Genomic DNA, 12,119 nt, shown 5'->3' with positions numbered 1-12,119 from the left:
ATTTACATGCCCTCTTTAGGTGTTGGTATCCACATGTAAATTTTACATGCAGATCGGAAATGGGGTATAGCCGTGGGAAGGGCATGAGCAGTTCAGGGGTGCTCCTGGAATTTGCGTGCAGTGTTACAGACCTAATTTAGACACAACAGTTTACACCATTTCAGACTGTGTAAATCCTCACATCCAAAACTAGGCAAAAATTCCTGCACCAAATGCTGTACTATAACGGCACTCATCTCTGAGAGCTGTTTATAGAATAGCATTTTTGCTACTTTTTATTGGTGCCCAGATTTGGGTGCTATTAATATAATTAAATCCACAATCTAAGGAACCCATTCAGTGGCGTAGTAAGGGGGGAGGCAAGGGGGATGGTCCGCCCAGGGCGCCATGTTGGTGGGAGCACCGACACCCCTCTTCCTGTCTGCCCCCCTCACCTCTTTCCATTCCCCTCCATGTGCACACCCCCTTCCCTCTAGTTCAGGGGTGTCAAATGTTGGTCCTCGAGGGCTGTAATCCAGTCGGGTTTCAGGATTTCTCCAATTAATATGCATGAAATCTAGTAGCATACAATGAAAGCAGTGCATGCAAATAGATCTCATGCATACTTATTGGGGAAATCCTGAAAACCCGACAGGATTGCGGCCCTCGAGGACTGACATTTGACACCCCTGCTCTAGTTGAAGTTGTTGCTCATGACGATCAACTACCTTGCTCTTCGCAACCGTCAGCTCTCCCGCTAATGTCACTTCCAGGTGCCGCACATGGGTAGCGATGTCAGAGAGAAAGCTGACGTGGTCACAAGAAGCAACAACTTCAACTAGAGGTACGAAAGGAAGGGGGGCACGCGCAGCAGGCGGGATCGAGGTAGATGCGTGGGACGCGTGTGGCAGGTAGGATTGGGGAAGGAATGGGGGTTGGAGACAAGGGCGGAATAGGGGCCCCACCGCCCCTCAACCTACACTACTGGACCCATTTATTAAATGGTATTAAGATCTTAAAATGGTGTTAGCAAATGAAAACAGGCTATTGCTAATAAATATAAATTTTTTAAAAGTGTTTTGCAGAACTTTGGCCCCGATTCTATAAACGGTGCCTAATTAGTAGGCATCATTGGGGGCAGTTAGGCAGCATTTAGAATTGTGCCTAGCGGTGCCTAAACAATCTTAGGCAACGATAGGTGTTGAAACCTTAGATACATTCCCATTTAGGCTAAGATTTTCTTGGCCTAAACGAGTGCGCTTATGTCTATCAGCACTTAAAGTCAAACCAGGCCCCAAATCTGCCCAGAATCCACCCCAACCACGCCTACGTTCTGGTAGGCACCTTGGTATAGAGAGGTCTGCTTTGAAGAGGTACCAGATAATTCATTTTTAAATTGTTTTTTAATGCCGCTTTCAATTAACGACACCGATTTAGCCAATTAAAAAAAATAAAACGCTGGGTTTTACTAAAGGTGCTAAAGGTTTTTAGCACAGGTCGGCGCTCTGATGTTCTGATGCTCATAGGAATTCTATCTCGCCAGCCCGCACTAAAAAACTCTAGCGCTATTCAGTAAAGGGAACCGTAAGTCAGGCACGTAGATCAGCTAGATGCACCATTCTAGGCACCTAACTTCAGTCAGCCTAATCAGGAAGCCGATTTTTTGTAATTTTAAATCGATTTGAATCAATTCACCCGAAGTAATGTAATGTAATGTAATTTATTTCTTATATACCGCTACAAACGTTAGGTTCTAAGCGATTTGAAGAAAATATAATCGGTGAACCGATTCGAATCGTGAATCGGGCAGCACTAGTAGATACACCCACTGCTTAATGCATGGATAACGCATGAGCCTTTACTACCTACAAAATAAATGTCAGTAAGTGCTCCTGTGGTAATAGAAAAAAAATAAAATAAATGAACGCACATTAGTGGAAACAACACATGGCCCTTTCATGCGAAAATCAGCTTTTTTACTACTATGGAAAAAATGGCCTTAGTGTGTAGGAAAGACCCAGGTAAAGGTTGTTAAACTTATTTTTACTGCAGCTTAGTAAAAGGACTTCTTAGGAGGCAGTTCTGTAACTGGGTCACCTCCTCTTTTGCACTCTGATGCCGCATGGTGAAAACCTATTTTGTAACAGTATTTAGGCATCCAGATTAGAATACTAAACTAAACTTTAAGTTTGTATACCGCATCATCTCCATAAAGATAGAGCTCGACACGGTTTACAGGTAATTCAATAAATGAGGGAAGGACATAATAATAAATTAGAGGTTAAGAAGAGGATAGCTAGCTTTACATTTTAAATAGATAGCTTTACGTTTTGGAGAAAAGCCAGGTTTTCAGATGCTTTCGGAATAATTGGAATGAGCCTAGGTTCCGCAGCGGGGCAGGGAGGTTATTCCAAAGCTCAGTGAATTTGAAGAAAAGGGATTTCCCTAATTTCCTTGCATACATGACGCCTTTTAACGAGGGGAAAGATAGTTTGTGTATGTGGGCGGATCTGGTAGTGTCAGGTCTCGAAGAATTCCAGGATAGTGGAATTAGGGAAGGAAGAATGCCATGTAGGATCTTGAAAATTAGGCAGGTACATTTAAAGTGAATCCTAGAAATCACCGGAAGTCAGTGAAGTTTTGACAGAAGCGGGGAAACATGATCAAATTTGCTTTCTGCGAAGATCAACCTAGCCACAGTGTTCTGGATCCGCTGAAGTCTTTGAAGATTTTTCTTGGTTAGACTTAGATAGATGGAATTACAATAGTCCACTCTGGAAAGAATGATTGATATTAGCGTAATCTGGTATTGATGTGGCTAATATTTAAGTACTTAAATATCCTCAAAAAATTGTGAAACACACAAAACAACCTAAAAAAGGCTAAATCATAAGTAGAAAGGGATTCTACTCAGAGCTCAAGGAGAGTGTTTTTGAAAGGGTCTCAAGTGCTCACGGTTAAGAGCTCGATATGTCTTACAAGCTAATAACTTTCAAAAACACTCTCCTTGAGCTCTGAGTAGAATCCCTTTCTACTTAATATTTAAGTACCACAACCTTAGATTTAATATAATCACAACTGCCCCTCCCAAAATAATTTTTTAAAAATTTATAATGTATTAGCTAGTGCGCACAAAGGCCCAGCTTCGGGACTGACCCTCCCCCCTCGCCCCCTAAAGCAGGAGTGGCAATGCTGCTCTTGTTGGCCAGCCGCTGCCACACCTGCTTTAGAGGGCGAGGTCCGCTGTCCGGTACTCCCACCCCCCTGGCGTCCGGTTCCCCTCCCCCGGCGTCCGGTTCCCCCCCCGGTGTCTGGCTTCCCCGCACCCGTTTACCTTTGAAGAGCATCCTGCACAGATCGTGGTGTTAGCGATGTTTGCAAACAGCTTCGAAGCTGTTTCCTCTGCCTCGATCCCACCCCTCCTCTGACATCAGAGGAGGGGTGGGACCGCAAGTATCAGAAGACAACCAGAGCCTGGGACCAACAAGATTTGAACAATGACCAGACAACAAAAGGTAGGAAAAATAATTTTATTTTCTGTTTTATGATTACAATATGTCAGATTTGAAACATGTAGCCTGCCAGAGCTGATGTTAGACCACAAACGTGAGCTAGGATTTAACAGAGAGAGGAAAAGTATTTTTTGTTTGTTGATTTTGTTTACACCACAGCGCTAGTGTGATTAGGAGAAGGCAAAGGGGTTGAAGAGGCTATAAAATAAACTCACCAGGATGTTTGAAAAAAAATACCCAATTGGGAAGGAAAATCGAATCGAATCGAAAAACCAATTCAATAGGCTGAATCGAATTGAAATATTTTTTTTCCCTGAATCGGGCAGCGCTAGTATCTACATTACTGCGTGTTAACTGGTTAGTGCAAGAACATCTTCTTTCCACCTCTGATATGCCCCCTCAAAATAAAATTTTATTTAGTGCCTGGATAGCATGGACACATTCTCAAATTAGTGCATGACACTCTTTTTAAGTCCCTTAAAAATTTCCAAAGGCCTCCATGCAGAAACGTGACCCTTGCGTGTGTAAATGTATAGAATAGTAGCACCAAAGCGCATTAACCCTCAGATTCTATAACACCCAGATTTGTATGGCCAAATTTGTGCGCACATCCATGATACACAATGAAATTGAATAATGAGCTCTCAACTATCAATAACTGTGTGCTAACAACCAATTATTGATGTTAATTAGTATGCATTAAAATCTGCATGGACCAGGTAAAATAAATAATAATACACTTTAATAATAAAAGTTCACATAAAATTTAATCTAAAAACAGATTCAAAAGAAGTCGTGTTTTGACGTACCCACCTAATGTACCCCGCCTTTTAGTAAGCCGCGATAGAGGTTTCTACCATGGCGTGGAGTGCTAAATGCTCAGATGCTCATAGGAATTCTATGAGCGTCGGAGCAGCATCGGAGCATTTAGAGCTTCGGGCCAAGGTAGAAACCTTTACCGTGTCTTAGTAAAAGAAAACGTACGTGGAGAGACATTTTCAATATGACTTCTAAAACTGACTTTGGATGTTTTGAGAAAAGCGTCCAAAAATCAGGTGGAATAAATGTCCATTTTTGAACCCGTAAAACATCTATCTTAGTTTTCTTTTTCGAAAATGGCCCAGCTAGACATCTAACTTTTTTTCTCAAAAATAGCCCAGATGTCTAATTTTTTTTTTTTTTTTTGCCATAGCTGGAATAGAATAAGGAGTCTCAAGATTTCTCAGGAAAGTTTGCTTCAGAACAGGATTCTTGGGAAGTCTCAAAGTGTCCTTTGACGGATGGGGCAACTTCAGCTCAGCCAAATACTCAGCAGCATACTTAGACTCAGATTGTAGATCAATTTGAAGAGCCTTACTCATGTCAAATATGAATTTGGAAAATGATGTGAACTTCGAAGATGAAGAACCCTCAGGAGGAGAAGTAGAGCAAGAGCGAGGTGCTGCAGAATAAGAAGGAGAAGCCTCCCTGGAGTACTGGGAAGGGATATCTGTATCCAATGTAAGAGTCATAGAAGAAGCTCCACTGTGTGATATAGGCGGAGTCAGAGAGTGCTTACGTTTGACAGAACGTGATGGAGAGGTCCGAGGAGTGTGAGGGACTGAATGCCTCGACTCACGCCTTGTAGAAACTGGCGAACGAGGATTCCTCGTAGCATGCCTTGACAGAGGAGTCTGGGGCCTGGATGAGCTTCGTGGTGGAGAAGAATGAGGCGTTAAAGGCTTCCTGGTTTGAGAGCTATGCCCGGGCTTGGAGGGAGTCTCGATGGGCCTCAAAGAATGAGGGAGAGAAGACTCTGTATCCCTCCTCAAAGACAGATGCCTCGATGAAGAGGAATGCTTCGAATGAGACCTGGATTGAGGCTTCTGTACCACCTCTCGAACAGGTTAAGCAGCTGGAGTCCTGGACCTAGAAGGACGAGGCAAGGAGTCACTAGAGGACAAAGGTCGAGACCTGACAGGTTTAGCTCCTCATGCCTCGACAGAATTCTCAGAATGGCTCGCAAGAAGCAGGGTCGAGGTAGGGGCAAACTAAGCAAACATAGAGCTAAGCTGTTTGGTCAAGATTGCTTCCAGCATGTCTTTGAAGACAGGCACGGAGACCAATGACTCTGATCTAGAAGATGCAGCAGTGCGCTGCATAAAGGACAGCCTTGAAGATTGAGTATTCCCTATTTATGGAGGCACACTTCGCAGGAGGTCTCGTAGAGGCCGGCACGACTGCATTCATTGCCTGGAATGCCTGAGACTCAATTGGAGGCTTCTTAGCTAGCGCATCTGCAGAAGGAAGAACAGACTTGCCTGAGGACGAGGCCTTATGAGGCACAGCAGACGAGGCCTTAACTGATGAAGGCGACTTGCTGGAGGTCAAGGGCTTGACCAACGAGGCCGCAGATGAGGTCGAGGCCGAGATCTTTTCAGTAGAGCTGCTGAATCTGGACACAATGTCTCCGGAGAGCTCTTTTTTGAAGGGTAGCACAGCGTGGGCATGATTCAGGACAATGTTCGGGTCCCAAGCACTTGATACACCAACGGTGCGGGTAGGTGAGTGAAATCACCCAGTTGCACCGGCTACACCTTTTAAATCCCATAACGGGCCGTGAAATAGAAAAAAAAAGTACAGCCATAGCCAATCGAGAGCCAGCGGCAGGTCCTAAGGCCAAGCCCCGCCGGACGAAAGTTCCTTTTTTTTTTTATATAAACGCAATGCACAGCGACTTAGAAACAAAAGAAAGAAAAAAAGCCACGGTGTGAGAAGGCACAACTCAAATTCAGGGCAGAGCTTAGAAACAGGTGCTTCTTAGCTCCGCGGAAAAACGAGAACTGAGGTACCTCAGAGGAGACGCGTGACCTACGTTCAGTGGGAAGGCACTCACGCATGCACGGTGCTGCACTCACAAACTTTCTGAAAGTTCTTCAAGCAAGTCTGCTTGCGAGGCTGTCCGCTTTGGGGCTCCGTAAATGACGTCACCCACATGTGGAGAATATGCTGCCTGCTTGTCATAGGATAAAGGGAACATACTTGTTAAAGAATTGCACTTAACACCAATTTTTCCCAGCACAGAATTTTGGGTGCCATTTATAGAATGTCCCCCTAAGCATACACTTACCCATGAAAATGCCAGCAGGGAGCGCGAAAGTGGCATGGAACATAAATAGAAAAGGGTGGGTACATAGGCGGAGCTCCCACTTATGCATGCAAGTTACACATGTCCCTGCTGCACTTAAACAGGTGGCTGGGTGCAACAATACAAAGTTATACCAGTATTCAATAATAGAATCTGGGCATCTATGTACCACTATAGAATGGGCTCCCACTGCATATCATCAGAGCAACTAAACAGAGGTGTCCAGTTGTAGAATTGCCTACATAACATGCAGTAAAGAACTCTTCTGCACCTGCAGGGGGATGTGCTGAGAACTCCCTCCCCTCCAACAATTAGGGATCAGTTCAATAAAGGCACTAAAGCCCTGATTCTATAAAGGATGCCCGGTCTCAGAAGCCGATAGACGTCCTATACAGAATCGCACCTACAATGAACCCGATTCTCTAACCAACATCCATGTTACAGACGCCGGTTAAATAATCAGGTTCACTGTAGGCATTGCCGCTGAGCTTATTGCGGCAAGGGATCTCTCTGCCATGATAAGTTTTGCGACAGCACCTGCCAGTCCCTCCCTCCCCCCCCGAACAAAAGTGGCAGGAGGGTGCCCAATCCTGCCAAAGATGTGAAAGAAACAGTACATACCACCCTCTATGACAACTGCAGATATTATGGGAAATCCTAGTACAGCAGCAAGCATAGAGAAGGGGATCCAGACCCATATCTCATGCTACCCATTACATTTATGGTGGTAAGTGTGAGCCAACTAAAACTCACCCAAAACCTACTTTACTGCCATATAGGCGACACCTGCAGTCATAAGGGTTATTGCAGTGGTAGAAAGGTAGGTATAGTATGTTTGGGGGAGATTTGGAGGACTTAAAGAGGTTATGATGAAATGTGTACCTGGCACTCTTTTCAGAGGATATTTTAGTATCATATTGGCACAAACGTTGGAGGATAGATTTGCAGCTGCTGTTTTTATAATTATATTTTAAGTTTTATCATTTTTTAACAGAATTTTACTCTATAATTTATAATTTTTTTACTTTTCTATTCATAATGGAGTTCCTTTCCTTTTGTTTAGTAATATGTAAATCGCTATGATGATGTATCGATCAGCAGTCTATGAATACTAATAAAACCATAAACATAGTGCCCACTAAGATAACTCACTGCTATGTTGGCATGTCTGAGTGGTCAGTCTATTAAAATGCTGGCTCCTCTCATGTCCAAATAGGCTTATTTTGGACATTTTGCATTTGAATGTTTTGATTTTCAAAAATGGCCAATAAATGTAGATGTCCTAAGGGCCAGAGCATCTAGAAGAGTAATTTAAAAAAAAAAAAAAAAACTTGCGCTTTTGAAAATGGTCATTTTCTCAACCCTACTTTTGAACATCCTTGCCTATCGAAAATGCCCCTCTAAGCTAGTATTCTATAACGGCAAAATTGTGCACCTAGGCCCATTATATGGAATATGGGGGATCAGTACACCGTTTTGTCCTTACCACATTTTAATTTTTGCATTTACAGCATTGTAAGAGTGTAATTTTATCACACTTTAATAAACAGCTCCTATGTTTTGCCAAAGTGCTTCTCCGGGGAGGATTTCTTCAATAGATTAACCAGCTTTGAAGGGGATTCAGCTTGAAATATGCTCAGAAAAAGACTTAAATCGGCTTATTTCCTAAAAATATTTATCCAAAGGAATTATAATGAACATAAAAACTGCATTACGAAAAATATAACAATGTACCAGTTCCAGAAGATATTAACCATAAACAAAAACTAATTATTATATATATTCATAAAGGGCATCATTTGACTTCACCATCTCAATTATAATCATACATCCAAGTCTTTAATTTTATTGTATATACAAACAAACATAACCGCCCATCATCTAAATCTTATCAAAATAACTATATAATAATTTTTTACAAAGGTGGCCCTATCTGTTTCAGAAGATATATTGCTCTGATGAAATAAAGGAAAATGCTTTCATATCCCAATTCTTTTAGATTGAGAACATTGGAAATGTGTTTACAAGTCCCTTTGCTTTAATGAGGTCATCTGATGAATGTTTAATGATATATAACTGAGAAGTGCTGCCACACTTTATTTCATCAGAGTATATATTTTCTGGAGTTAAGATAGTTGGCCATTTTTGCCAATGCCAAACATGAACTGTTTTGAGAGATTTTAAATACATGTTTGCAGTACTATTTTCTGATTATTTCTCAGGTTTTTTGCCCTTGCAATGTACAAAGAACAAAAGAAAACTAATCATGTGATATTATCCTACCAGGATAAAAGCATCAAGCTGACAGATTTTAAGGATATCACAGTAGGCTGGAGGAAATGGGGGGGGGGGGAAAAAGCTACAAAATCAAGAAGAAAAGTTTTAAGTTCAGTTAAATAAAGTTTTGAAACTAAACATAACTATTTGAGAGAAAATAGAGAGCTTTACAAGTGTCATAATGGGTTAGGAATGTGCATTCATTCAAGACATAGATATGATGGCAGGTAAAGGCCTGCAACATCCACCATCAAATCCTCGCCCTGAGAGATCTCACGTGCCTGTCCCATACTTTCTTAAATTCAGAGACAGTCTTTATCTCCACCACCACGCATGAGAAATATCATCAGCATTTCCCAAATAATTCAATGAAAACAAAAAGAAAAAATTAAAATGGGTACATTGGGTTTTAGGTAGGTTTTGGAGGGTTCACCATACAATATAAGGAGGCTATGGTGAGATGTGTACCTGGGACTTTATGTGAAATTCACTGCAGCACCCCCTAGGATGCCTTAGTGCTCTGCTGGGATGTCAGTGTGACCAATCTACTACCGTGTTTCCCCAAAAATAAGACCTACCCTGAAAATAAGCCCTACCAGGATTTTCGGGGTAGGTCTTAATATAAACCCTATCCCCAAAATAAGCCCTAGTCCCAGGATTCGACAGCAGTTTCCCTTCCCTCCCATCCCTCATGCAGCAGGACTCTTGAGCGAGCACCCCCTCCCCCCTGAGCACCCGCACCCAACACGCAGCCAAACCCCCATCCTTCCCTCCCTCCCATCGGAACCCCGCTACGAGCCTTACATACTTCCCTAAGCAGCGACGGGCCAGCAGCACTCTAAACAGGCTGCTTCGGCCTTCCGCCTGTGAATTCACTCTGCCACGTTACTAACACGGCAGAGTGAATTCATGGGGAGACAAGGGAGGGAAAGGAAGCTGGGGAAGGGTCCTGCTGCATGAGGGATGGGAGAGAGGGAGGGAAGCTGGACAAGGGTCCTGCTGCACTAAGGAGGGGAGGAAAGATGCTGCACATGTGGGGGAGAGAAAGGAAAGCGGAAGAATTGGGGTGAAGGAGAGGAAGGGAGAGATGATCATGTACATACCCCGAAAATAAGACCTAGTGCATTTTTTGGGCCTAAAATTAATATTTTTGGGGAAACACAGTATGAACGCTGGCACCTCATTTTTATTTTTGATGCTTTTTTTTTGAAAATGGTTCAAAAAGATAGATGCACTACGCACAAACATTCATTTTCAAAAAACAAGATAGGCAGAGGAACAGCGCCGAGGAAGCCACAAGCAGTGCTAGAGAAGCACTGCTGCGCAGGTGATCTTCCTTGCATTTTTAAAGGTGGCTTTGGAATGGGGTGGAGAGAAGGGAAGAATATCCTTGGGCAGCTGATTTATGCTGGATTTGGTGGGTGGGGAGAGAGGGTCAGGGAAGAGAGGAATTGGGGCCCCTCCTTAATTTCAGCCCTGGGCTGCAGCATGTCTAACACCTGCTGAGGTGACTCTAAAATAGATATGCTGGACTCTAATTTGGAGGACTAAACATAAGAATATCCTTACTGGGTCAGACCAATGGTCCATTAAGCCCAGTAGCCCGTTAAGATGGCCAATCTAGGTCCCTAGTACCTGGCCAAAACCCTAGTAGTAGCAACATCCCATGCCACCAATCTAGGGCAAGCAGTGGCTTCCCCCATTTCTTTCTCAATAACAGACTATTGTGCTTTTCTTCCAGGAAATTGTCCAAACCTTTCTTAAAACCAGCTACGCTATCCGCTCTTACCACAACCTCTGGCAATGTGTTCCAGAGCTTAACTATTCTCTGAGTGAAAAAATATTTCCTCCTATTGGTTTTAAAAGTATTTCCCTATAACTTTGAGTGTCCCCTAGTCTTTGCAGAGCCTCACATGATGGGCAAGTTGCAACCATTGCACTGAATGATGCCTTCAAAGTTAATCTGAAGCTCATGGCAGTTAGGTTTTGAAGGGAGGTACGCTACATGTCATCCAGCTCAGGACTGTCAGTGCAATGAACCAAATAAGAATTTCCCAAGTGTGAAGAGGTATACAGAATAGAAAAAACTATCAAGTAATGGGCAATAAAAGCCTAAAGACAAATCCCAATAGGATTCCATCTCAGCAGGAGAGAAATAAGATGAAATTAAAATAGATACACTATGAAGCAAACAGAGGTGGTAGGGGTGTGCAAAACAAAAACTATTCACTTGGTCTGTTCCTTTTTCCTGATTTTGGGACCTTTTCTCAGTGCAATTCACATTCTTATGCCAATTTGAAAAGAAAACATTGCTGTACACAAATCAACTCTGCATGTTCTAATTCACTGATTTTGTCTAAATATGATAGTGTGGAGTACCTGTCACTGGCCAGCGGAAAGAGCCTGAGCAGTTGAAAGAAAGAGCTAATCTGCATAGAGCTGCAAGTAGTGCTGAGAGCTGTCCACTCATCCTGAGTGGATTGTGGTGCTGAAAAGAACAACTCCCAGCCCAGAGAGCTCAGAAAGCAAGAAGATCCTTTGGGAGCCAGGTGACCCTTGAGGGAAAGAATGCTGGTCTCTGCCCCAACCCTTGATAAGCCTGTAGACCAGCCTGCCCGGTAGACCTCAGGAGTGTCTAGAAGGGTACTCCAAGGTTGATGATCAGCAGAAGGCCTGGTGGTGGTCAGGGAAACTAGAGAAGCACTGGTGACCAGGGGTGTGAGTAACAGGGATGTCCTCACAGAGAGCAGTTGAGGGACAGGAAGTAAGTCCCAGGAAGGAGCCTTCAGAGAGAGAGACTAGCTGGGAGAGAACTGGAGAGTCCTCAGGGTGTGCACCTGGGAGAAGATAACTGAGGGACTGGGAGAGTCCTCAGTGCATGCATCCAGGATAAGACTCTGAGAGGCTTGGAAGGAGACCTAACCAGAGGGCCAGGTACAGCCTGGAGCCCAGGAAGGGCTCAGGTTTGACAACTGGTGATGGGACCAGAGAAGTTCCAGGAAGTGGGAGATCCAAGAGGCCAGGAAGGGTAGGGATAAATGGTGGCCCTACAAGAAGTAACCAGGAGAGTCAAGATCCAAGGCTGAGGGGGTCTGGCAAGCAACCAGTGGAGGAACCGGTGGGACTGGTGGAGAGACCGGTGATGGCACTGGAAGCTGCCAGAGGAGCCCAGAGTAAGCCTCTTGACAGACCTGGGAGAGCACTGTCCAAAAGGTCTGGCGAGT

The 12,119-nt window shown here is 43.6% G+C and overlaps 1 protein-coding gene across 12 annotated transcripts in view; it reads right to left on the bottom strand.

Annotated features, from left to right (window-relative positions):
* RNF152 (ring finger protein 152) overlaps window positions 1-12,119 on the bottom strand; it is a 154,070-nt gene that overhangs the window by 63,462 nt on the left and 78,489 nt on the right. The window lies entirely within an intron of this gene.

The sequence above is a fragment of the Geotrypetes seraphini genome, chromosome 2 (assembly GCF_902459505.1).
Source record: "Geotrypetes seraphini chromosome 2, aGeoSer1.1, whole genome shotgun sequence".
NCBI classification, from domain to species: Eukaryota; Metazoa; Chordata; class Amphibia; order Gymnophiona; family Dermophiidae; genus Geotrypetes; species Geotrypetes seraphini.
This window is presented reverse-complemented; position numbering and strand designations above follow the sequence as displayed.